The sequence below is a fragment of the Bradysia coprophila genome, unplaced genomic scaffold (genome assembly GCF_014529535.1).
Source record: "Bradysia coprophila strain Holo2 unplaced genomic scaffold, BU_Bcop_v1 contig_396, whole genome shotgun sequence".
NCBI lineage: Eukaryota > Metazoa > Arthropoda > Insecta > Diptera > Sciaridae > Bradysia > Bradysia coprophila.
The window spans coordinates 66,609-92,289 of NW_023503653.1; the positions used below are offsets into that span (position 1 = coordinate 66,609).

Below are 25,681 nucleotides of genomic sequence, written 5' to 3' on the forward strand. Positions count from 1 at the left end.
TTTGAACGAAAATATTTTCTTACAAAACTCTATAACTTTCTTTGATCTGAACCTTCCAGCTTTCATTTTAACGAAAATCGAAAATTCGACGAAATTCAAAAATTTAACGAAAATCGAAAATTTGACGAAAATCGAAAATTTGACGAAAATCGAAAATTTGACGAAAATCGAAAATTTGACGAATTTCGAAAATTTGCCGAATTTCGAAAAAAATTTCGAAAATCGAAAAATTGACGAAATTGAAAAATTTTAGGCACATAAAACGCTCATAGCTCATAGCAAATGAGCAACTTTTTAGTGAAACCAACTTTATTTTTTAGCAATATGAGGACTATGGGGTAGACCAAATGTATAATACATCGTCGAATATCCAAATTGGTGTCGAAATAATAGCCACCAAATGAAGGATGAAAATGATAATTTCTATTAAAAGGCATGACAGACAAAATTTGACTTTTCTGGCACGGTTTTTCGTTTCAATAACTGCATTCGCTATTTGGATTAATTTCGGCAACACTTTTGATTTTCCATGCCTTGTGATGGCTACACCAAACCTATTCTCGTTACGGCCTTCGCCTTGCACTCAAAAGTCGTTGAATAAATAATACCGGCCTTCGTTTCAGGCAGTGGTCTTCTGTGGACTGAAATGAGAGCAGATTCGTGGAATAACTTTATCCTTATCTGCACCGTAAATGCCGATTTGGAGGAACATCTGCGGCTGACAAACCTATCAACAAACACTCAAAATTTTAGGGAAAGTTTTGAACGTGCAACACTTTAAGGAAAAATTTAAGTTACCACGATATTTGTCGGAAAGAATACGCCGATAAATTGCTTCTTGTCGATGAGTTGGTAAAAAAATAACTCCAATGTCGTCGATTTTTGATAGATACAAAGGCGTTGCAACTTCGAACCAAATACGACAAACAAGACGAGAATTTTCTAAATTCCTCCCAGTTTTTTGAGATCTCTTCCAACATTTCCTCTAAAAATATTCAAATTTCGGCAAGACAAATGCGAGTGAAATACAAGTCTTTTTCGGTAGTGAAACAAACAAAAAATCCGTTGCAAGGTCATTGAGTTAAACACCGTTCATGTCTAAATTTTACTGACGTCGACTGTTATTTCAGTGAATTTAAATACTTTGTTTTAGGGATTTTAGGGATTCTCTACACTTCTATAACCATTCTACTCTAAAGGACAAACAAATTGCGTCATGTCGTCTTTCTCCTGTATTTGGATTGGTAGACAAACTGAAGCAAATTGCATCACGTCTATGATTGGCTTCAAGCGTGAGGATTTTTTAAAAGATTTTCCTTCCAGTGACGAATGATTTTCCATCCTCTGCAGGAACATCACATTTGTAATTCTTTTCCCATTTCCTGTTTTCAGAGTGTTTACGTTTCATTTGTGATCCGTAATAAATCGTTACTATCGAGACAATCTCTGAAGATAATAGGGTTGGGAGAGTAATCGTAATTGTATCCCTCATTTTGTTAATAGAGCAGGCTCTGGCTAGCTGGAACTTTTTCCCGAAAAAATCTCGCCATTTCGCCTAATGTGGATCACTGTAAGTCTCAAAATACGTAGAGTACGTCTTCACTTAAGTAGAGTGCCGTATTAAGCCAAAATACCGTAACGAATTGTTTGTGTGTTTGGGAGAGCTTTCGAAAGCTTTGAGCTTATTTTGTATTCCATTGGAAAACTCGAATATTTTAGTGGAATACAATTGAAGCTCAAAGCTCTCGAAAGCTCGTAACATCCATTCTCTGACTGATTCAATAAAAAATATATCAAAATAGCATCATCCATCGCTGAGTTAAATTGTTGCTTGGGAGATAATATAACGTGAAGGTAGAAAACATCCAAAATTAATAGGTATTTTTCACATGGATATGTAGCTTTAAAGCTGAAAAAATTAAAAAAATTTCCCTTTGATTTTCAAACGACGGATAAGCCCGAACGCGCTACTTCGATTCATAAATAAATGTGAAACAAACATTACGATCAAAGTCGTTGCTTGGGAGATAATTCCCTTGACTGAAAGTCAAGGGTCTTACGCCAGAAAATACCCTAAAATGTTTGTTACCACACAATGTATGAAATGTTATCAAAAACGTAATTGTTTGTTACCATTTTTCTTTGTCATCACGATAACTTGAGTAATTCTTAACCGATTTTGATGATTTTTTTTTAATCGACGAGGAATGGGATTCCTGAGGTTAAGTTCGAAGATGGGCCATCTAGGAATACGGTTCTGGAAATTATTCCAGAAAAACAGGATTTTACTCTGTTGATAATTGATAATACATGATAATACACCGCTGATAATTGATATTGTGATAATTTATGATAATTTAATGTGCTGTGCCGATCAAAGTATGTAAACATACTGAAGGTAATGCAAATCCACAAAAACTCACGGAACCCTACTTTCGGGTGAATATAATTTTTACAATGTTGGCCACTAGTTAAATTCACTTTGTTAGGTTGCATCTTCATACTCAACACAGAAAATTGTATGCAGAACGATACATTTCTACTAACATTAAAACGCCAACGTCACGCAAACAACATAACAGATCTTATATTCACCCGAAACATGGGTTCCGTAAAATTTGTGATCCGCTGAGCATTTGCATTACCTTCAGTATGTTTATATACTTTGGTGCCGATATTGTATGAAATGTTATCAAAAACGTAATTGTTTGTCACCATTTTTCTTTGTCACGACGACAACTTGAGTAATAATTCTTAACCGATTTTGATAAAATTTTGTTTAATCGACTAGGAACGAGGGCCATGTCATAGGGTTCTGGAAACTATTCCAGAAAAACAGGATTTTAATATGTTGATAATTGATAATTTAATGTGTTATTCCTTGACTGGCAGAAAATAGTGAAAAATTTAGGTCCCTAAAATTATCCATTTGACATTTGTAAGGTCAAGTTGATGAGCTATGGATGAGCTATGTGTGATCAATGCTTCGGAAGTCATGCCAGAAAATAGAAATGCAATGCAATGCACGCAATGAACAATAAGCGAAGCGAGGGTTGTAATTCCCACGAGTCGCGGTATCTTGTTACAACATAAAAAACGTAATTATTTGTATCCATTTTCTCATGAACCGAATCATGAACCGATTTTCTCTATTTTAACGGAAACGTACACACATTTAAACTGAAGTATTTCCGCTAAAGCGTAGTTTTTAAGAATACCGCCGACATTTTAGTATTTTCATTAAAAAAATTTTTGTGAAGAAACATGCTCAATTTTGGCAAATTTTAAGTTTTCGTCTTCACAAAAATTTTCATACAAAATTTTTTTTTGTGAACAAACATCCTCCATTTTGGCAAATTTTAAGTTTTCGTCTTCACAAAAATTTTCATACAAAAAATTTTTTGTCAAAAAACATGCTCCATTTTGGCAAATTTTAAGTTTTCGTCTTCACAAAAATTTGCATACAAAAAATATTTTGTCAAAAAACGTGCTCCATTTTGGCAAATTTTAAGTTTTCGTCTTCACAAAAATTTCCATATAAAAATTTTTTTTGTGAACAAACATGCTCCATTTTGGCAAATTTTAAGTTTTCGTCTTCACAAAAATTTTCATACAAAAAATTTTTTGTCAAAAAACATGCTCCATTTTGGCAAATTTTAAGTTTTCGTCTTCACAAAAATTTTCATACAAAATTTTTTTTTGTGAACAAACATCCTCCATTTTGGCAAATTTTAAGTTTTCGTCTTCACAAAAATTTTCATACAAAAAATTTTTTTGTGAAGAAACATGCTCAATTTTGGCAAATTTTAAGTTTTCATCTTCACAAAAATTTGCATAAAAAAATTTTTTGTGAAGAAACATGCTCCATTTTGGCAAATTTTAAGTTTTCGTCTTCACAAAAATTTTCATACAAAAAATTTTTTGTCAAAAAACATGCTCCATTTTGGCAAATTTTAAGTTTTCGTCTTCACAAAAATTTTCATACAAAAAATTTTTTTGTGAAGAAACATGCTCCATTTTGGCAAATTTTAAGTTTTCGTCTTCACAAAAATTTTCACACAAAAAATTTTTGTCAAGAAACATGCTCCATTTTGGCAAATTTTAAGTTTTCGTCTTCACAAAAATTTTCATACAAAATTTTTTTTTGTGAACAAACATCCTCCATTATGGCAAATTTTAAGTTTTCGTCTTCACAAAAATTTTCATACACAAAATTTTTTGTCAAAAAACATGCTCCATTTTGGCAAATTTTAAGTTTTCGTCTTCACAAAAATTTTCATACAAAAAATTTTTTGTCAAAAAACATGCTCCATTTTGGCAAATTTTAAGTTTTCGTCTTCACAAAAATTTGCATACAAAAAATATTTTGTCAAAAAACGTGCTCCATTTTGGCAAATTTTAAGTTTTCGTCTTCACAAAAATTTCCATATAAAAATTTTTTTTGTGAACAAACATGCTCCATTTTGGCAAATTTTAAGTTTTCGTCTTCACAAAAATTTTCATACAAAAAATATTTTGTCAAAAAACATGCTCCATTTTGGCAAATTTTAAGTTTTCGTCTTCACAAAAATTTCGATACAAAAAATTTTTCTTGAAGAAACATGCTCCATTTGAGCTAATTTTAAGTTATTGTCTTCACAAAAATTTCGATACAAAAAATTTTTTCTTGAAGAAACATACTCCATTTTGGCAAATTTTAAGTTTTCGTCTTCACAAAAATTTTCATATAAAATTTTTTTTTGTGAAGAAACATGCTCCATTTTGGCAAATTTTAAGTTTTCGTCTTCACAAAAATTTCAATATAAAAAAATTTTTTGTGAACAAACATGCTCCATTTTGGCAAATTTTAAATTTTCGTCTTCACAAAAATTTTCATAAAAAATTTTTTTTTGTGAAGAAACATGCTCCATTTTGGCAAATTTTGAGTTTTTGTCTTCACAAAAATTTTCATACAAAAAATTTTTTTGTGAAGAAACATGCTCCATTTTGGCAAATTTTGAGTTTTCGTCTTCACAAAAATTTTCATACAAAAAAATTTTTTGTGAAGAAACATGCTCCATTTTGGCAAATTTTAAGTTTTCGTCTTCACAAAAATTTTCATACAAAAAACTTTTTGTCAAAAAACATGCTCCATTTTGGCAAATTTTAAGTTTTCGTCTTCACAAAAATTTTCATACAAAAATTTTTTTTGTGAAGAAACATGCTCAATTTTGGCAAATTTTAAGTTTTCATCTTCACAAAAATTTGCATACAAAAAAATTTTTTGTGAAGAAACATGCTCCATTTTGGCAAATTTTAAGTTTTCGTCTTCACAAAAATTTTCATACAAAAAATTTTTTGTCAAAAAACATGCTCCATTTTGGCAAATTTTAAGTTTTCGTCTTCACAAAAATTTTCATACAAAAATTTTTTGTCAAAAAACATGCTCCATTTTGGCAAATTTTAAGTTTTCGTCTTCACAAAAATTTTCATACAAAAAATTTTTTTGTGAAGAAACATGCTCCATTTTGGCAAATTTTACGTTTTCGTCTTCACAAAAAATTTCATACAAAAAATTTTTTTGTGAAGAAACATGCTCCATTTTGGCAAATTTTAAGTTTTCGTCTTCACAAAAAATTTCCATACAAAAAATTTTGTGTCAAGAAACATGCTCCATTTTGGCAAATTTTAAGTTTTCGTCTTCACAAAAATTTTCATAAATTTTTTTTATACACTACAGTAAGTATAAAAAGTCAATTAAATCTAACATTAGACAACTCCGACGAGTGAATTCACACAAGTCGCTTTATCTTATTGCAATATTAGACAGGGAAGTGCGGGAACTCTCAGTTTCGAACAGATTAAATGATACTACGTTCTTTCAAATAAAATTCTACGAAACTTTTAGTATATTCTTAAATTCAAAAGAATCGCCAAAAATCAAAAATTGCACCAACTGTAAATGAAAAAATTAACACATCCATTTCTGACATTTGTTATGGGAGGACTCATATTATTATGTCAGAATGTGGTTTCTGTTTGATATTTTACTTCAATTTACTTTTAATTTTCATATTTATCAAGTTTTTAAAACTCAATTCATGATTATAGTGATCCTTAATTTAAGGAACTTAAATTTCCGAACGAAAACCTCGAAATGACTGCATTTTCTTAGATGGCGAAGTATCCGGTAATTAATAAGGAAATACTAGAAATTGAAGGAATTATTACGACGCGATGACGATAAAGACTCGAGCTGTCTGCGTAATTTCCTCATATATTAAAGGCCGCACAGCAAATTTTTTTTTCAAGCAACATCCCATGAATTTTAATGCAAATGCAAAGTATGTAGTATGAAATTTCTGTTTGCATTTTATAGCGCCCCATCTTCCCAGCGCCCTGGACCATTGTCCAATTGGTATCTATGAAGAAGCGTCACTGAACAAAACGATATTATCGTCCAACTAAACTTTGAAAAATTGAACTTTTCATGGACGTCAGAGTGGGCTCAATTTGTCGGCCGTGGATAGGCCAACAATTCTACAAATTTTAGCATATTTGTTTCCTCCTTCCTCAAGTTATTGCTAAAACAGCATTTTAACCATCCTCTGAGATCACATGACATGTAGACATATTACACCCGAACTGGATTTTGTTTTAAAAAAAATTACAGATACCTGTTCGCTAGAATTGAATCGAATAAGCTACAACTCAATCATATCGGAGCGAGCTTGTTTTCCAAATGTCTGAGTAATTGGCGAATTAACTCTTAATATAAACTTGTCGAATATCCAATTAAATTAGGATCAGTCAAGGGACCCGACCAATCCACAAGATGGGACCTAGTATAACGTGAAGGTAGAAAACATCCAAAATTAATAGGTATTTTTCACATGGATATGTAGCTTTAAAGCTGAAAAAATTTAAAAAAATTCCCTTTGATTTTCAAACGACGGATAAGCCCGAACGCGCTACTTCGATTCATAAATAAATGTGAAACAAACATTACGATCGAAGTCGTTGCTTGGGAGATAATATAACGTGAAGGTAGAAAACATCCAAAATTAATAGGTATTTTTCACATGGATATGTAGCTTTAAAGCTGAAAAAATTAAAAAAAAATCCCTTTGATTTTCAAACGACGGATAAGCCCGAACGCGCTACTTCGATTCATAAATAAATGTGAAACAAACATTACGATCGAAGTCGTTGCTTGGGAGATAATATAACGTGAAGGTAGAAAACATCCAAAATTAATAGGTATTTTTCACATGGATATGTAGCATGCACTCACCGTCATCGAAATCACAGTCACCTTCATCAACCACTGGCATGTTTGCACCTATTTTCACCGACTGCTCCTCACCGACGATCATCGGCTTCAGTGGCAATTGCTTCCTTGCATCTCTTTGTTAAATGACAACAATAAGAGGCGAACTAAGAACAACTCAAAACTTTTCGGTAACAATAATGTGAACTTCAGTGGTAGACCACTTCATTATACCAATTTTACTATTCTGTCGGGATGATCTGTTTCTCATTGTTGCAGAAAAATTTGTTTATACAGAGATAAGAAAAGTCAAACGTTTAATTTCCCGTCCTGAAACAAAATAGCATTCGAATGTTACTCACCATTGTACAATTTCAGATAAAATATTCGTGAACTCTCCAAAGCGTCGATTTGTTCTTTTAGTTGTCGAACTTCATTGATCATCAGGTTTTTTAGTTTTTCGACTTTTTCATCGGCGAGGTGATAGAATCTGTCATATTCGTTGGATATCTCTACAAATTAATAAAGGAACATTAAGTTTTTAAACTGTTACAAGGCTTCAGTGTAAAGAATGAAAGATGTTCACTACTCACTGACGACTTTTTCTTTCTGTCTCGCTTCAGATTTGACAAGGTTGTCGTTGCGAGTCAGTAGGCTCAGACGCCTTGCCTCTTTCTCGTCAACATGGTCAGTCAACCTTTCGATTTCCTTTCTGAAAACACAAACAAAAATCCAAATTATGAAGGGTCAATGATTTTACGTATAAATTGATTTACTTAAAGAAAATCTTCAGGGAGTTTTCTTTAATATACGTAAGAACATTTTCCTTGGCAATTTCCACGCTGAGTGAGACCTTACAAATCTACATTTGTAGCACATTTTTGGTTGCTACCGGTATGTCGCGTTATTAATCTTTTGTTTTTAATGTAAAGTAGCGCACAAAGTGCTGTTAACATACACCAATTTAATGCAATTTTGTAGCGTTGAAAAGCGTTTCACGGTGGGGCTGAACGAACTTTAAATAAACATGTCGACTTCCATCTCAATTGTTTTCATAGCTGAATTAGGGGAGGCGTGTACTATCCAATGGCACATGTTGCAGGCGCAACCGCTGAGCCGTTTCTGAGATCTAGGAGTATCGTCGCCTGGCTACGCGGAAGTTGCTGGATCAGTGTTTGAAACTGGAATCGGTAGAGGGACAAATTCTAAGAACAACCATGTAATAATTATTGCTCTCGGTCATTTGTTCTCAGAGCCATAGAAGCTGAAAGTCGAAAATTCCACCTCTTCAAGGGGTGATGCCTCCTCGACGAAGTTCTCGATCCAGCACTTTAATAGCGTTTCTAGACAAGGTTAATGTGCTCTGAATGGCAATAATTTTTTTTTGAAAGTGGTCTCTTTTGGTACATTTTCAGAAAAGTCACTTTTTTGCAACCCTCGGTGAACTTTGGCTACTCCCATACCTTGCCGGTTGGAATATTTCAACACGACATATCTTGTAACAGTTAGCCTGAAGTCTAAGCTTTCCAATGATACCAACATAAGCAGTTATTAAAGAATGGATAACTCACGCAAGTTGATGAGACATAACTCAAAGACATTAATTTGTAATATTTGTAAATTTGCTAGTAGCCCGACCTCGATACAAAATCTTTATCATAAATAGTTCTTGCTGAGAATCATAGATGGCATATTTGGTATCATTGGAAAGCTTAGACTTCAGGCTAACTGTTACAAGATATGTCGTGTTGAAATATTCCAACCGGCATGTTTATTTAAAGTTCGTTCAGCCCCACCGTGGTTTGAAAAGATCGTTTTTTTACTGCCTTTGATATAAGAAACAAGTCAAGAGCACGATTTATTAGTTACAGTCATTTAAAAAACACGCATCAATCTACATAACAATCTTGCATTTGGTAAGAAAATTCTACTCACCTTAAACTGTATATCTCTGTCTTTAGTCGCTCAATAGCCAAGTTTTACACGTCCCTTGTTTCGATGGACGAGCTGAAACTGCTTACAGACGGATCGGCAATGGATGGTTGATTTGTCAATTTGTTCGTCAAATCTTCGATGGTTTGTCGTTGGCATTCTATATCCGCATCCAATCCTTCCATAATTTTTCGTTGAGTGTCTATTATTTCGCGACACTTCGCCAATTCGCTCTCCAACTGCCTTATGATTGGATTTATCTTTAGTGGAAAATGAAAGAATAAATTCATTAAGACATTGAAATTTCGAGTTGAGCCTCATCATTACTCCAACTATCAAAGAGGATTCAAAAACAGCACGGAACGCGGCACAATCACAATATCTAATACCTTTAGGTGAAAACAAACAAAGAACAAATAATAAACTGAGACATTTTTTTCAACGTTTAACGTGGCGTTTAATAAGAAAAATAAGAGATTGAGAAAAAGACTGTAAGTAAGAGTGTTTGTCAATGTATCGAAAATAGTTTAGTATATCGAGTACATCGAGTATATTCGACTATAGTCCTAGAGCCGAGCAAGTCCGAAATATTATACTGAAAGTGAAAGTAAACAAAAAAATGCTAAAATAATCTACTCCATTTTAGGTTCTTCGTCTGATGTCTTTTGTTTCTTATCACCAACAGGAAATTGAGTTCACTCAATTACTAATAAAATTGTTGTATTGCTTGGTCAGTAATTCAACATTGACAAAGTGTTGTATTGCTTTAACTTGACCAAAATTGTTGAAAAAATTTCTTTTATTCAACGAAGGGCGAACGAAACGTGTTACCGTTTACAATTCGTGACGAAACGTTTTACCGTTTACAATCATAGTGTGGACGAACAACAGGACAAAACAACGCTGATTTCGGCGTATCACGCCATCATCAGTGCACATGTGTCTTGCGATGACTATGTGCATATCAGCACGACACAAACTGAAGTGAGCAATCGCTTCAATTGTACGAGCATTATATACACTTTTTCGCAATTCCGGTCCATAATCATCACCTTTCCATGCATCCATTTAATGTCGTTTTGAAGGTATTTATTTCACTGTATTCCCCCGGACACAGCGCAATATGAACTTTTTTTTCGCACGCAGTGCGATATCAACTTTTTTTTCGCACGCTAAAGAACCTATTACCTTCAACGAAGGCTAAATTTTTATAAATAAAAATTTTGCTTTGACCAGAAATCGAACCCCCGACACCAAAATGTTTTTGAGCACAAAGCAGCGACTATAGCTATTCGGCTATAGAGTCACACAATTATACCGAACGTATTGTTGAAGCGTATATACTAAGCATTGACTACTCGATTTCATTCAACGCGTCTCTTTACATCACATTGCAATGTGTATTATAATGCAGCCTTCTTGATCGTTCAAATGAATTTCTGTATACACAAGAATTTTGGAACAAAATGTAGGACATGTTTTGCATTGGAAAGGTGATTATGGCCCGAAATTGCGAAAAACGTTGTATCTACCACGGTAGGTATGCCGGTATTTTTTCGCACACGACGTCTTGTCGACCCCGGCTTCGCCTTGGGTCGACAATCGACATCTAGTGCGAAAAAATACCTTCATACCTACCTCGGTAGATAAATAACTATTTCGTCATTTGTTAAAACTCTTTTTTTTTGTGCTATATCTTTCACATACAGCTTTTGTGGATCTCTCACATCCGACAATTTGTTTTTCGGTAATTTTAGTGACAATAAATAAATTGTTACTAAAACCGCGCAGAGTATGGCAGCCGTGGCGCCACCCACAGCTGCGATGCCAAACTTCAAGAAGCATCGGTACAATTATTAATAAAATTGTTGTATTGCTTGGTCAGTAATTCAACATTGACAAAGTGTTGTATTGCTTTGACTTGACCAAAATTGTTGAAAAAAAAAATTGGTCAAGTCAAAGCAATACAACACTTTGTCAATGTTAAATTACTGACCAAATACAACAATTTTATTAATAATTGTACCAATGCTTTTTGAAGTTTGGCATCGCAGCTGTGGGTGGCGCCACGGCTGCCATACTCTGCGCGGTTTTAGTAACAATTTATTTATTGCCACTAAAATTACCGAAAAACAAATTGTCGGATGTGAGAGATCCACAAAAGCTGTATGTGAAAGATATAGCACAAAAACAAAACAAAGAGTTTTAACAAATGACGAAAAAGTGTATATAATGCTCGTACAATTAAAGCGATTGCTCACTTCAGTTTGTGTCGTGCTGATATGCACATAGTCATCGCAAGACAAATTACTTTCTGGTATCATCTTTTAATGGTATCGATTAAATATATCGATTTCTTTTAATGTTTTGCACGAAGACAGTGGGGCAAAACATTAAAACCGATCATTTCACCTTAATGTTTTGCACCATTGTCTTCGTGCAAAACATTAAGACATAGGTGCACTGATGATGGCGTGATACGCCGAAATCAGCATTGTTTTGTCCTGTTGTTCGTCCACAGGTCCACACTATGATTGTAAACGGTAAAACGTTGCGTCACGAATTGTAAACGGTAACACGTTTCGTTCGCACTTCGTTGAATAAAAGAAATTTTTTCAACAATTTTGGTCAAGTCAAAGCAATACAACACTCAATTACTTACGTAAAATGTGCTTACCTCATTATTAACGCCGACGTAACTGTTGTCCTGAACCTCCGACAGCCGACTCTGTAGATTTCGGATTTGCTGATTGAGCTTTGTCCGTTCTCGGCCTTATAAGTAAAATGTTTAAACTGGATACATGCCGAAATTTTTTTATAAAGCACAAAGTTTTACTGTGTTCTTCCTGGATGCGTCGCAGTTCGTCGTGAACGTCATCCGTCTCGAAGTCCTTGGTTAGGAGCTTCGCAAACAACTCCCGAACCTCGGCTGTAAGCTCATTGAGCCGCTTTGTCTTGGGCGTGGGCTCGACATTATAATCGGCCATTGAACTGTAATGCGTCTGGTATGCGGACTCTTCTACTAAAGGGTACCCCACAATGTCAGTACAGAAGATAAAAAAAAATTGTGAATTCATGCACGAACCCGATTGTACGATAATAACTTGTAGCGAGCTACAAGTCAATTCTTCTTCCTTTCCAGTAACTGCTTTCAGTATGGTCCCGATTATACGTTGTGACCTTCGGTCCATTTCCGTCAGCAGTGTTTAACAATTTAGCAATTTAAATGGCAGCACCAATGAGCGACCAACCCAATGTAGGCGAACAAGTAAAGGTCCACATTGAGGTTGCCATCCCCATTGAATTTAAATGCAGCTTTCGGGAATTTCAAAGATATAAATTCTTTCAAATTTTTTGGAGTGCCATCTAGAGATGTGCGGGCCGCCCGAAAATGTCGGGCCGCCCGGGTTTTTATCCGGCCCGATCGGGCTTGGGCCGGACGGGCTGTAAATACGTCGGGCCAGTTCGGGCCGGGCTTTAAAAATGAATTTCGGACCGGGCTTCGGGCCGGACGGGCTTCAAAAAAACATCGGCCCGCACACCTCTAAGTGCCATCCAGATTATGATTTCTTGTAATTCTATTGAAGAATGCTTCAATCGGCTTTTGATGCAGAGAGTACCATGGTGCAGAGACCTTTTGCACCATAGCGAATGATGTGAACATTTTATCAGCCTAAATTTATTAAATAATTTATTGGTAATTAAACAGAGATATTAATGTTGATTCGAGGGGTAACCCAATTCTCATGTATGTGAATGAAGTGAGATTAGATCCATTCAGTAAACCTCCCTCACTTCTCTCTTTCCGCAAACTTCACCACACTCGTTGATGCTTAGGACTCAAATTAATGAGTATGGTGAAAAACCTTCTTTTGAAAACATCTTTTAAAATAGTAAGCTTTCAATACAACAGTGTGGATTGCGATATATAGCATTGGTTTGCAATAGTTTTTTTTTTTTTTTTTTTTATTAAGGCTAGTTGTTGCTCGTCCTATACCGGACCAGAAACGCGCACTGAGGCCACCGATGGGCCTATTGTGCTTACTAGTTATGGATTAGACATTTGCTGTTTGGCTGAATTTTCCTGAGCTAGCAATGTAACTCAAGATATCATGGGGTTGCAAAGTTCTAATTCTGTTGTAACCGATGGTGTAACCACCCAAGTGCTTCCTCCTTTGTGTGATAAAAGCAGGGCAGTTGCACAGAAAGTGTTCAGCCGTGTCCATGAGATCCCCACATAGATCACAACTTGGATCGTTTCGTTTACCAATGGTTGTGAGGTGTTTGTTGAATTCGTAATGTCCCGTCATGACTCCGATAAATCTTTTGAGTCTTGTTCTGCTTATGTTTAAAAGGTATTTGGTGTTTTTCTTGTTTATGCGGATACAATTTTTAGCTTGACGGCAGCCAGGTATATTTTGCCAGTAGTCGACGAACATTTTTGTTTTCAATTTGTTTATTCTATGCTTTATGTAGGACCTAGAAACTCCCGTTGCTGGTTCTGGGCCTACCAGATCACTTAGCGCCCCTATCTTTGCTAATTGATCCGCTCTATCGTTTCCCTCAAGGTTAGAGTGTCCTGGAATCCAGATCAGATTCACTTTATTTCGGTTGCTCAATTGATTCAAACTGTCGTAGCATTCTTGAGCCAGTGCTGAGTCAAATTTGGTGGATGATACTGCCTTGATTGCCCCCTGACTGTCCGAGCAGATTGATATTGTGTTGTTATCGATGTTTTTCTCTATAATTACGTGACATGCCTCTATGATAGCTCTTATTTCTGCTAAGTATATGGATGAATAGAATCCTAGTGGTGTACTTATTTCAATGTTTAGTTCTTTGCAATATAATCCTGCTCCAGCTGATTCGCATATGAGAGATCCATCCGAATAGAGCACATATCCTTGTTTTGGTGGTAATGCCCCCTCAAGCCAGTCCTTTCTTTTAGGAAATTGAGTTTCGAATTTTTTGTTGAACCTGAATGATGTGACTATTTTGTCTGATGGCATTCTCATGGAAGGTTCACTATTTAGTGCTTTTACCCAGACTCGTGTGTGGTCAGTCTCTCTGATTGGTGCTTTACCAATTCTATTCAACGTCGCGATAGCTTCATTAGTAATATGGATATGTAGCGGCGGTAAATTGAGCATTGCCTCTAGTGCAGCAGTTGGAGTTGATTTCCACGCGCCTGTTATGGCTAAACATGCCGTTCTTTGGAATTTACTCAATTTTTGTTGGATGTGCTTAAGATTACATCTGTGATTCCATAGAAATGAGCCATATGTTACTATAGGTCTAATGACTGTTGTATAAATCCAATACATGACCTTAGGCGATAGACCCCAAGATGCTCCATATGCCTTACGGCATTGCCAGAGAGCTATCAATGCTTTTTGAAGGCGTAAGTCGAGGTTAGCTACCCAATACATTCCACTGTCTAAGATTATGCCCAAATATTTGACCTCATTAACTAGAACTATCGGTGTGCCATTTATCATTGGAATTTTGAGTCCTTCTATTTTTCTTTTCCTGGTGAATATTATCATCTTTGTTTTACTGGGGTTAACGCTGAGACCATTTTCTTCGCACCACTCTGAGACTATATCTAGAACAGATTGAAGTAGTTCGCATAATATGTTTAGGAATTTTCCTTTGAGAAGCGTTGCTAAATCATCCGAGAACCCTTCCGTCTGAAAGTTATTGTCGTTTAGCTTTTTAATAAGTTCGTTTATTACTAGACACCATAGGAGAGGAGGGAGTACCCCGCCTTGAGGACAGCCTTTAGAAGCAATCACTGTAAGTGATAACGTACCAAACTGAACCGTAATCAGTCTACTCATTAGCATAGCTACTATCCACCCAACTAATCCAGGATTAATGTTGTGCCTCTGACAAGCTCTTTTTATCGCTTCGTACTTGACGTGATTGAATGCCCCTGAGACGTCTATAAAACATCCCAGCGCAAATTCATTGTATGAAAGTGAGTGTTCTATATTGCTAACAATGTTGTGAAGTGCATTCTCTGTAGATTTGCCGCATTGATAGGCGTGTTGTTTCTCATGTATTTTAGTAACTTTGAGCGGTACATCTCTTAGATAACGATCAATTATTTTTTCGAGAGTTTTAAGCATGAAGGAAGTTAAACTAATCGGTCTATAATTTTCGGCAAGCGCGTAGTTTGTTTTCCCTGGTTTTATTATAAAGACAACTCTTGTTCCTCTCCAACATTTAGGAATGTGCTGCAGTTTGAGTGAGGCTTTAAATATTTTGCTTAGGTAGCTTTTCATAACGAGAATTGAATTCTGAAGTGCGACTGGCACTATATTGTCCAAACCAGGGGATTTGAATGGTTGGAAGGAATTTACAGCCCAAATTATTTTTTCATCATTAATGATCTCATCAATCAGTACATTGTCAATCCGCGTTTCTGTGACTGAGGGTGTCGATTGTTGGACATTATTGTTATAAAAAATTTGGCAGTCAGGAAAGTGAACGTTTAAAAGGTGTTCATACGTTTCTTTTTGGTCTTTTGTGTATTCTCCCGATGGTAACAGTAGTGAACCTACAGATTGTGCTGGGTCCCTAGACAAAATCTTAAACATTTTTGCAGAATCATGCACGCTGCTTATCTCACTGCAGTGGTTTCTCCATCCGGTTCTACTTCTTAGCCTAAGATTTTTGTTGTAGATACGTAATTCTTCATGATAAGTATCCCAATTTCCTGACTTCTTGCAGACGTTGAATAATTTCCTAACTTTCTTTCTTTGTTTCTTATCTTCAGATGTATAGTAGGGAACCGATTTACCAGCCTTATGCTTTCTAAGTGGACAAGCTTCGTTAAACGCTTCTAAAATAATTTCTTGAAAAGATTCAGCAAGTTTATCTAAGTCATTAGGATTACTGGGCTCTGTTATCTCACTGACCAATTCGTCTTGCAGTAAGTGCGTGAAGTATGACCAGTTTGTGGATGCTGGATTCCTAAATAGTAATGGCGGTAATGGGTCTAGGCTCATCTTAAATCCGATACATCTGTGATCCGATGTGATTATATCTTCTGTGACATTCCAGTCGAAAATAATTGAGAATAATTCTCTTGAACAAAGCGTCATATCAAGTACCTCCTTCCTTAGTTTGTTTATGAAGGTTGGTTTGTTACCAACATTCAGAATCATCAGATAGTAGATTACATTGGATGCTGCGGAGGTAGTTCATTACATGAGGGATCAATTTTGTGATACGAGCCGAACTCACAAGTGTGGTTTTAAGCAACAAGCTTTAGAAACGGTTATTTTGACAAGTGTAGAGTTTGCATATCCGAGCCGAAGGCGAACGCACATGAACGCACATGAACACACATGGAAGGTGAATTTGTCACATGAAGAAAAATGTACGGAATTTGGTGCGGTCAACTACACAAACATGGCATATTTTTGATGCAATGTTTTGACCACCATGTAATTAATCAAATATTAACTTTTAGACGCTATTTATGTTAATAATATTAATTGTCGAAGTATTTACTACCTCAAAACACCAAAACTTTGTCCATTAATAATTCTTTTGTCAATAAAAACCTTAAATTAGACCACACCGATCTTACGATTTTCTTAAGAAATGTGCAACTTTGTACTGAGATGGTGCACTGGTTTTATTTTATGGTTTTATCAAATAAGTAAACATAATAATCGCATTATTTTCATGAAAAAATTAATCTTTAGGCTCTAAAGATTAATTATAACGTTAATTTGCGTATTTTCATTGGTAATTATTTTCCAAAACTGATAAATAATGTAGCTGGTCAGGTACACCTGCACGGTCAGCTACTACCTCGCTTACCTTATGCGCACTCATTTTACTTACAGATATGTTTCTATCGTGAAGTTGAAGATATTTGACGATGTTGATTGATGTTTTGACTATACCACACCGAATATGAAAACTTATTTTGAGTTCAGTTTAGGAAAGCCACAGTAGTTCGGGTAGTTGATTTTCTGCAAAACAAAAAGAAATGCCTTTAACATCTTGATCTTGACATTGAATCGTGAATGCTTCTATTGCTGTACGCAATTTTACTAGTAATTGGCGACACTTAAATGATTCACACATCGGTTAGCGAAACCAATGGTCATTCTATTCTAATCTCGCAAAAGACTGTGAAAAGAAATCTTTCTGCTTACATTTTTTTACTGGCTGTGCTTTTATATGGGCAGCCTTTTTCGCTTATCAATAAAACTCACATTTGTTTAAGTACTTCATACTTTTCAATCTGAAAAAACCTGCTTAAGGCGATACTGCAATTGACTTCTCAATTCTACTACTTCTTCGCATTCAAATAAGCTTATTTTGGAGCTGCTGATTTGCACGATACAAACGGAACGTCTTAAGATTCCGATAACATAGTAACGAGTTCTTGCTATGCTCTGTGGCATTTTCGAGGAACTACATGTTGTGTCACTCTAATACGACATGGGAAAAATGTGTTCGATTTCGAAGCAGAAAGTGATACAACTACAGGGTTTGCTTTTCGCACGCATGCAGAATCACAATCACTGAAGAGCATTGACAGACATACTGAACAGTTCCCAATCCCTTCATTGAGACGAAATTTTAAGCTTAAACTTATAAGTGTTGTTGGGCTGTGTTATGAAACATGAACGGAAAACTTTGAATAAAAACTCGTCACATAGAAAGTAAGACTAGCTCGAGCGGTGCCGCACTTATTGGACTATGCGATCATCGATTGTCAAGAATTATTATTGATAAAGTTACCGATTACCAATTATTATTATTATCAATTATTTACAATAATTATCGATCATCGATAGTTATCGATGGTGTTGGGGAATCTCGCGCCGTGCGAGATTCCTACTCTAGAGTGGTAATTTCGCGCCCATACATTTTTTGAATTTTTGAAAACGGATGCGAGGTGTTGGAATTCGGTGCGAATTATGGAATCCGTTGCGAATTTGATTTGTGATGGTTTTAGGCAAAGTAAAAGTTAGAAATGGGTGCGAACTCGATTTAGAGCATGTTCAAAGTAACTAAAAGTTGGAAATGGGTGCGAACTCGATTTAGAGCATGTACAAAGAAACTGAAAGTTGGAAATGGGTGCGAACTCGATTTGGAGCATGTACAAAAAAACTGAAAGTTGGAAATGGGTGCGAACTCGATTTGGAGCATTTTTAAAGGAACTGAAAGTTGGAAATGGGTGCGAACTCGATTGAGAGCATGTACAAAGAAACTGAAAGTTGGAAATGGGTGCGAACTCGATTTGGAGCATGTACAAAAAAACTGAAAGTTGGAAATGGGTGCGAACTCGATTTGGAGCATTTTTAAAGAAACTGAAAGTTGGAAATGGGTGCGAACTCGATTTGGAGCATTTTTAAAGGAATTGAAAGTTGGAAATAGGTTCGAACTCGATTTGGAGCATGTACAAAGAAACTGAAAGTTGGAAATGGGTGCGAACTCGATTTGGACCATGTACAAAGAACCTGCTTTTACGAAATTCTAACAAAGACTTAGTTAATTTTCCTTTTACGAAATGTTAACAAAGACTAAGGGAATTTTCCTTTTACGAAATTGAGTTTGCACCCATTTCCAACTTTTACTTCCTTTAATAATGCTCTAAATCGAGTTCGCACCCACTTCCAACTTTCGGTTCCTTCAAAAATGCTCGAAATCGAGTTCGCACCCATTTCCTACTTTCAGTTCCTTTAAAAGTGCTCTAAATCGTGTTCGCGCCCACTTCCAACTTTCGGTTCCTTCAAAAATGTTCTAAATCGAGTTCGTACCCATTTCCAACTTTCAGTTCCTTTAAAAGTGCTCTAAATCGTGTTCGCACCCATTTCCAACTTTTAATTTGCCTAAAACCATCATAAATCAAATTCGCACCGAATTCCATAATTCGCACCGAATTCCATAATTCGCACCGAATTCCATAATTCGCACCGAATTCCATAATTCGCTCCGAATTCCATAATTCGCGCCGAATTCCAACAACACCAAAATTTCAAAAAATGTATGGGCGCGAAATTACTACTCTACATATATTTTCTGACTGATTCAATCAAAAATATATCAAAATAGCATCATCCATCGCTGAGTTAAATTTTATTTTGTAAAATGGATCAAGACTGAAACATTAAGACATCAAACTTAAAATTTTGCAGTACACGTATAGAAAATAAAGTCGAATTTAGTTCCCGAGCATAGGTCGTAGCATACATTTTCTGACTGATTCAACCAAAAATATATCAAAATAGCATCATCCATCGCTGAGTTAAATTTTATTTTGTAAAATGGATCAAGACTGAAACATTAAGACATCAAACTTAAAATTTTGCAGTACACGTATAGAAAATAAAGTCGAATTTAGTTCCCGAGCATAGGTCGTAGCATACATTTTCTGACTGATTCAATCAAAAATATATCAAAATAGCATCATCCATCGCTGAGTTAAATTTTATTTTGTAAAATGGATCAAGACTGAAACATTAAGACATCAAACTTAAAATTTTGCAGTACACGTATAGAAAATAAAGTCGAATTTAGTTCCCGAGCATAGGTCGTAGCATACATTTTCTGACTGATTCAACCAAAAATATATCAAAATAGCATCATCCATCGCTGAGTTAAATTTTATTTTGTAAAATGGATCAAGACTGAAACATTAAGACATCAAACTTAAAATTTTGCAGTACACGTATAGAAAATAAAGTCGAATTTAGTTCCCGACCATAGGTCGTAGCATACATTTTTTGACTGATTCAATCAAAAATATATCAAAATAGCATCATCCATCGCTGAGTTAAATTTTATTTTGTAAAATGGATCAAGACCGAAACATTAAGACATCAAACTTAAAATTTTGCAGTACACGTATAGAAAATAAAGTCGAATTTAGTTCCCGAGCATAGGTCGTAGCATACATTTTCTGACTGATTCAATCAAAAATATATCAAAATAGCATCATCCATCGCTGAGTTAAATTTTATTTTGTAAAATGGATCAAGACTGAAACATTAAGACATCAAACTTAAAATTTTGCAGTACACGTATAGAAAATAAAGTCGAATTTAGTTCCCGAGCATAGGTCGTAGCATACATTTTCTGACTGATTCAATCAAAAATATATCAAAATAGCATCATCCATCGCTGAGTTAAATTTTATTTTGTAAAATGGATCAAGACTGAAACATTAAGACATCAAACTTAAAATTTTGCAGTACACGTATAGAAAATAAAGTCGAATTTAGTTCCCGAGCATAGGTCGTAGCATACATTTTCTGACTGATTCAATCAAAAATATATCAAAATAGCATCATCCATCGCTGAGTTAAATTTTATTTTGTAAAATGGATCAAGACTGAAACATTAAGACATCAAACTTAAAATTTTGCAGAACACGTATAGAAAATAAAGTCGAATTTAGTTCCCGACCATAGGTCGTAGCATACATTTTTTGACTGATTCAATCAAAAATATATCAAAATAGCATCATCCATCGCTGAGTTAAATTTTATTTTGTAAAATGGATCAAGACTGAAACATTAAGACATCAAACTTAAAATTTTGCAGTACACGTATAGAAAATAAAGTCGAATTTAGTTCCCGAGCATAGGTCGTAGCATACATTTTCTGACTGATTCAATCAAAAATATATCAAAATAGCATCATCCATCGCTGAGTTAAATTTTATTTTGTAAAATGGATCAAGACTGAAACATTAAGACATCAAACTTAAAATTTTGCAGAACACGTATAGAAAATAAAGTCGAATTTAGTTCCCGACCATAGGTCGTAGCATACATTTTTTGACTGATTCAATCAAAAATATATCAAAATAGCATCATCCATCGCTGAGTTAAATTTTATTTTGTAAAATGGATCAAGACTGAAACATTAAGACATCAAACTTAAAATTTTGCAGTACACGTATAGAAAATAAAGTCGAATTTAGTTCCCGAGCATAGGTCGTAGCATACATTTTCTGACTGATTCAATCAAAAATATATCAAAATAGCATCATCCATCGCTGAGTTAAATTTTATTTTGTAAAATGGATCAAGACTGAAACATTAAGACATCAAACTTAAAATTTTGCAGTACACGTATAGAAAATAAAGTCGAATTTAGTTCCCGAGCATAGGTCGTAGCATACATTTTCTGACTGATTCAATCAAAAATATATCAAAATAGCATCATCCATCGCTGAGTTAAATTTTATTTTGTAAAATGGATCAAGACTGAAACATTAAGACATCAAACTTAAAATTTTGCAGAACACGTATAGAAAATAAAGTCGAATTTAGTTCCCGACCATAGGTCGTAGCATACATTTTTTGACTGATTCAATCAAAAATATATCAAAATAGCATCATCCATCGCTGAGTTAAATTTTATTTTGTAAAATGGATCAAGACTGAAACATTAAGACATCAAACTTAAAATTTTGCAGTACACGTATAGAAAATAAAGTCGAATTTAGTTCCCGACCATAGGTCGTAGCATACATTTTTTGACTGATTCAATCAAAAATATATCAAAATAGCATCATCCATCGCTGAGTTAAATTTTATTTTGTAAAATGGATCAAGACTGAAACATTAAGACATCAAACTTAAAATTTTGCAGTACACGTATAGAAAATAAAGTCGAATTTAGTTCCCGAGCATAGGTCGTAGCATACATTTTCTGACTGATTCAATCAAAAATATATCAAAATAGCATCATCCATCGCTGAGTTAAATTTTATTTTGTAAAATGGATCAAGACTGAAACATTAAGACATCAAACTTAAAATTTTGCAGTACACGTATAGAAAATAAAGTCGAATTTAGTTCCCGACCATAGGTCGTAGCATACATTTTTTGACTGATTCAATCAAAAATATATCAAAATAGCATCATCCATCGCTGAGTTAAATTTTATTTTGTAAAATGGATCAAGACCGAAACATTAAGACATCAAACTTAAAATTTTGCAGTACACGTATAGAAAATAAAGTCGAATTTAGTTCCCGAGCATAGGTCGTAGCATACATTTTCTGACTGATTCAATCAAAAATATATCAAAATAGCATCATCCATCGCTGAGTTAAATTTTATTTTGTAAAATGGATCAAGACTGAAACATTAAGACATCAAACTTAAAATTTTGCAGTACACGTATAGAAAATAAAGTCGAATTTAGTTCCCGAGCATAGGTCGTAGCATACATTTTCTGACTGATTCAATCAAAAATATATCAAAATAGCATCATCCATCGCTGAGTTAAATTTTATTTTGTAAAATGGATCAAGACTGAAACATTAAGACATCAAACTTAAAATTTTGCAGTACACGTATAGAAAATAAAGTCGAATTTAGTTCCCGAGCATAGGTCGTAGCATACATTTTCTGACTGATTCAATCAAAAATATATCAAAATAGCATCATCCATCGCTGAGTTAAATTTTATTTTGTAAAATGGATCAAGACTGAAACATTAAGACATCAAACTTAAAATTTTGCAGTACACGTAGAGAAAATAAAGTCGAATTTAGTTCCCGAGCATAGGTCGTAGCATACATTTTCTGACTGATTCAATCAAAAATATATCAAAATAGCATCATCCATCGCTGAGTTAAATTTTATTTTGTAAAATGGATCAAGACTGAAACATTAAGACATCAAACTTAAAATTTTGCAGTACACGTATAGAAAATAAAGTCGAATTTAGTTCCCGAGCATAGGTCGTAGCATACATTTTCTGACTGATTCAATCAAAAATATATCAAAATAGCATCATCCATCGCTGAGTTAAATTTTATTTTGTAAAATGGATCAAGACTGAAACATTAAGACATCAAACTTAAAATTTTGCAGAACACGTATAGAAAATAAAGTCGAATTTAGTTCCCGACCATAGGTCGTAGCATACATTTTCTGACTGATTCAATCAAAAATATATCAAAATAGCATCATCCATCGCTGAGTTAAATTTTATTTTGTAAAATGGATCAAGACTGAAACATTAAGACATCAAACTTAAAATTTTGCAGTACACGTATAGAAAATAAAGTCGAATTTAGTTCCCGAGCATAGGTCGTAGCATACATTTTCTGACTGATTCAATCAAAAATATATCAAAATAGCATCATCCATCGCTGAGTTAAATTTTATTTTGTAAAATGGATCAAGACTGAAACATTAAGACATCAAACTTAAAATTTTGCAGTACACGTATAGAAAATAAAGTCGAATTTAGTTCCCGACCATAGGTCGTAGCATACATTTTTTGACTGATTCAATCAAAAATATATCAAAATAGCATCATCCATCGCTGAGTTAAATTTTATTTTGTAAAATGGATCAAGACCGAAACATTAAGACATCAAACTTAAAATTTTGCAGTACACGTATAGAAAATAAAGTCGAATTTAGTTCCCGAGCATAGGTCGTAGCATACATTTTCTGACTGATTCAATCAAAAATATATCAAAATAGCATCATCCATCGCTGAGTTAAATTTTATTTTGTAAAATGGATCAAGACTGAAACATTAAGACATCAAACTTAAAATTTTGCAGAACACGTATAGAAAATAAAGTCGAATTTAGTTCCCGACCATAGGTCGTAGCATACATTTTTTGACTGATTCAATCAAAAATATATCAAAATAGCATCATCCATCGCTGAGTTAAATTTTATTTTGTAAAATGGATCAAGACTGAAACATTAAGACATCAAACTTAAAATTTTGCAGTACACGTAGAGAAAATAAAGTCGAATTTAGTTCCCGAGCATAGGTCGTAGCATACATTTTCTGACTGATTCAATCAAAAATATATCAAAATAGCATCATCCATCGCTGAGTTAAATTTTATTTTGTAAAATGGATCAAGACTGAAACATTAAGACATCAAACTTAAAATTTTGCAGTACACGTATAGAAAATAAAGTCGAATTTAGTTCCCGAGCATAGGTCGTAGCATACATTTTCTGACTGATTCAATCAAAAATATATCAAAATAGCATCATCCATCGCTGAGTTAAATTTTATTTTGTAAAATGGATCAAGACCGAAACATTAAGACATCAAACTTAAAATTTTGCAGTACACGTATAGAAAATAAAGTCGAATTTAGTTCCCGAGCATAGGTCGTAGCATACATTTTCTGACTGATTCAATCAAAAATATATCAAAATAGCATCATCCATCGCTGAGTTAAATTTTATTTTGTAAAATGGATCAAGACTGAAACATTAAGACATCAAACTTAAAATTTTGCAGAACACGTATAGAAAATAAAGTCGAATTTAGTTCCCGACCATAGGTCGTAGCATACATTTTTTGACTGATTCAATCAAAAATATATCAAAATAGCATCATCCATCGCTGAGTTAAATTTTATTTTGTAAAATGGATCAAGACTGAAACATTAAGACATCAAACTTAAAATTTTGCAGTACACGTATAGAAAATAAAGTCGAATTTAGTTCCCGAGCATAGGTCGTAGCATACATTTTCTGACTGATTCAATCAAAAATATATCAAAATAGCATCATCCATCGCTGAGTTAAATTTTATTTTGTAAAATGGATCAAGACTGAAACATTAAGACATCAAACTTAAAATTTTGCAGAACACGTATAGAAAATAAAGTCGAATTTAGTTCCCGAGCATAGGTCGTAGCATACATTTTCTGACTGATTCAATCAAAAATATATCAAAATAGCATCATCCATCGCTGAGTTAAATTTTATTTTGTAAAATGGATCAAGACTGAAACATTAAGACATCAAACTTAAAATTTTGCAGAACACGTATAGAAAATAAAGTCGAATTTAGTTCCCGAGCATAGGTCGTAGCATACATTTTCTGACTGATTCAATCAAAAATATATCAAAATAGCATCATCCATCGCTGAGTTAAATTTTATTTTGTAAAATGGATCAAGACTGAAACATTAAGACATCAAACTTAAAATTTTGCAGAACACGTATAGAAAATAAAGTCGAATTTAGTTCCCGAGCATAGGTCGTAGCATACATTTTCTGACTGATTCAATCAAAAATATATCAAAATAGCATCATCCATCGCTGAGTTAAATTTTATTTTGTAAAATGGATCAAGACTGAAACATTAAGACATCAAACTTAAAATTTTGCAGAACACGTATAGAAAATAAAGTCGAATTTAGTTCCCGACCATAGGTCGTAGCATACATTTTTTGACTGATTCAATCAAAAATATATCAAAATAGCATCATCCATCGCTGAGTTAAATTTTATTTTGTAAAATGGATCAAGACTGAAACATTAAGACATCAAACTTAAAATTTTGCAGTACACGTATAGAAAATAAAGTCGAATTTAGTTCCCGAGCATAGGTCGTAGCATACATTTTCTGACTGATTCATTCAAAAATATATCAAAATAGCATCATCCATCGCTGAGTTAAATTTTATTTTGTAAAATGGATCAAGACTGAAACATTAAGACATCAAACTTAAAATTT

At 34.2% G+C, this 25,681-nt stretch overlaps 2 long non-coding RNA genes across 2 annotated transcripts; both read right to left on the reverse strand.

Moving 5' to 3' along the window:
- Positions 1-468: 468 nt before the first annotated feature.
- LOC119082213 lies at positions 469-19,176 on the reverse strand. The gene is made up of 4 exons (XR_005088599.1): positions 18,757-19,176; positions 7,336-7,340; positions 1,251-1,253; positions 469-483 (listed from the first exon to the last, which is right to left on the reverse strand). It is a non-coding gene; the product is annotated as an uncharacterized LOC119082213 (long non-coding RNA).
- LOC119082212 lies at positions 7,713-9,436 on the reverse strand. Its single transcript, XR_005088598.1, has 3 exons — positions 9,185-9,436; positions 7,843-7,961; positions 7,713-7,761 (listed from the first exon to the last, which is right to left on the reverse strand). It is a non-coding gene; the product is annotated as an uncharacterized LOC119082212 (long non-coding RNA).
- Positions 19,177-25,681: the final 6,505 nt, after the last annotated feature.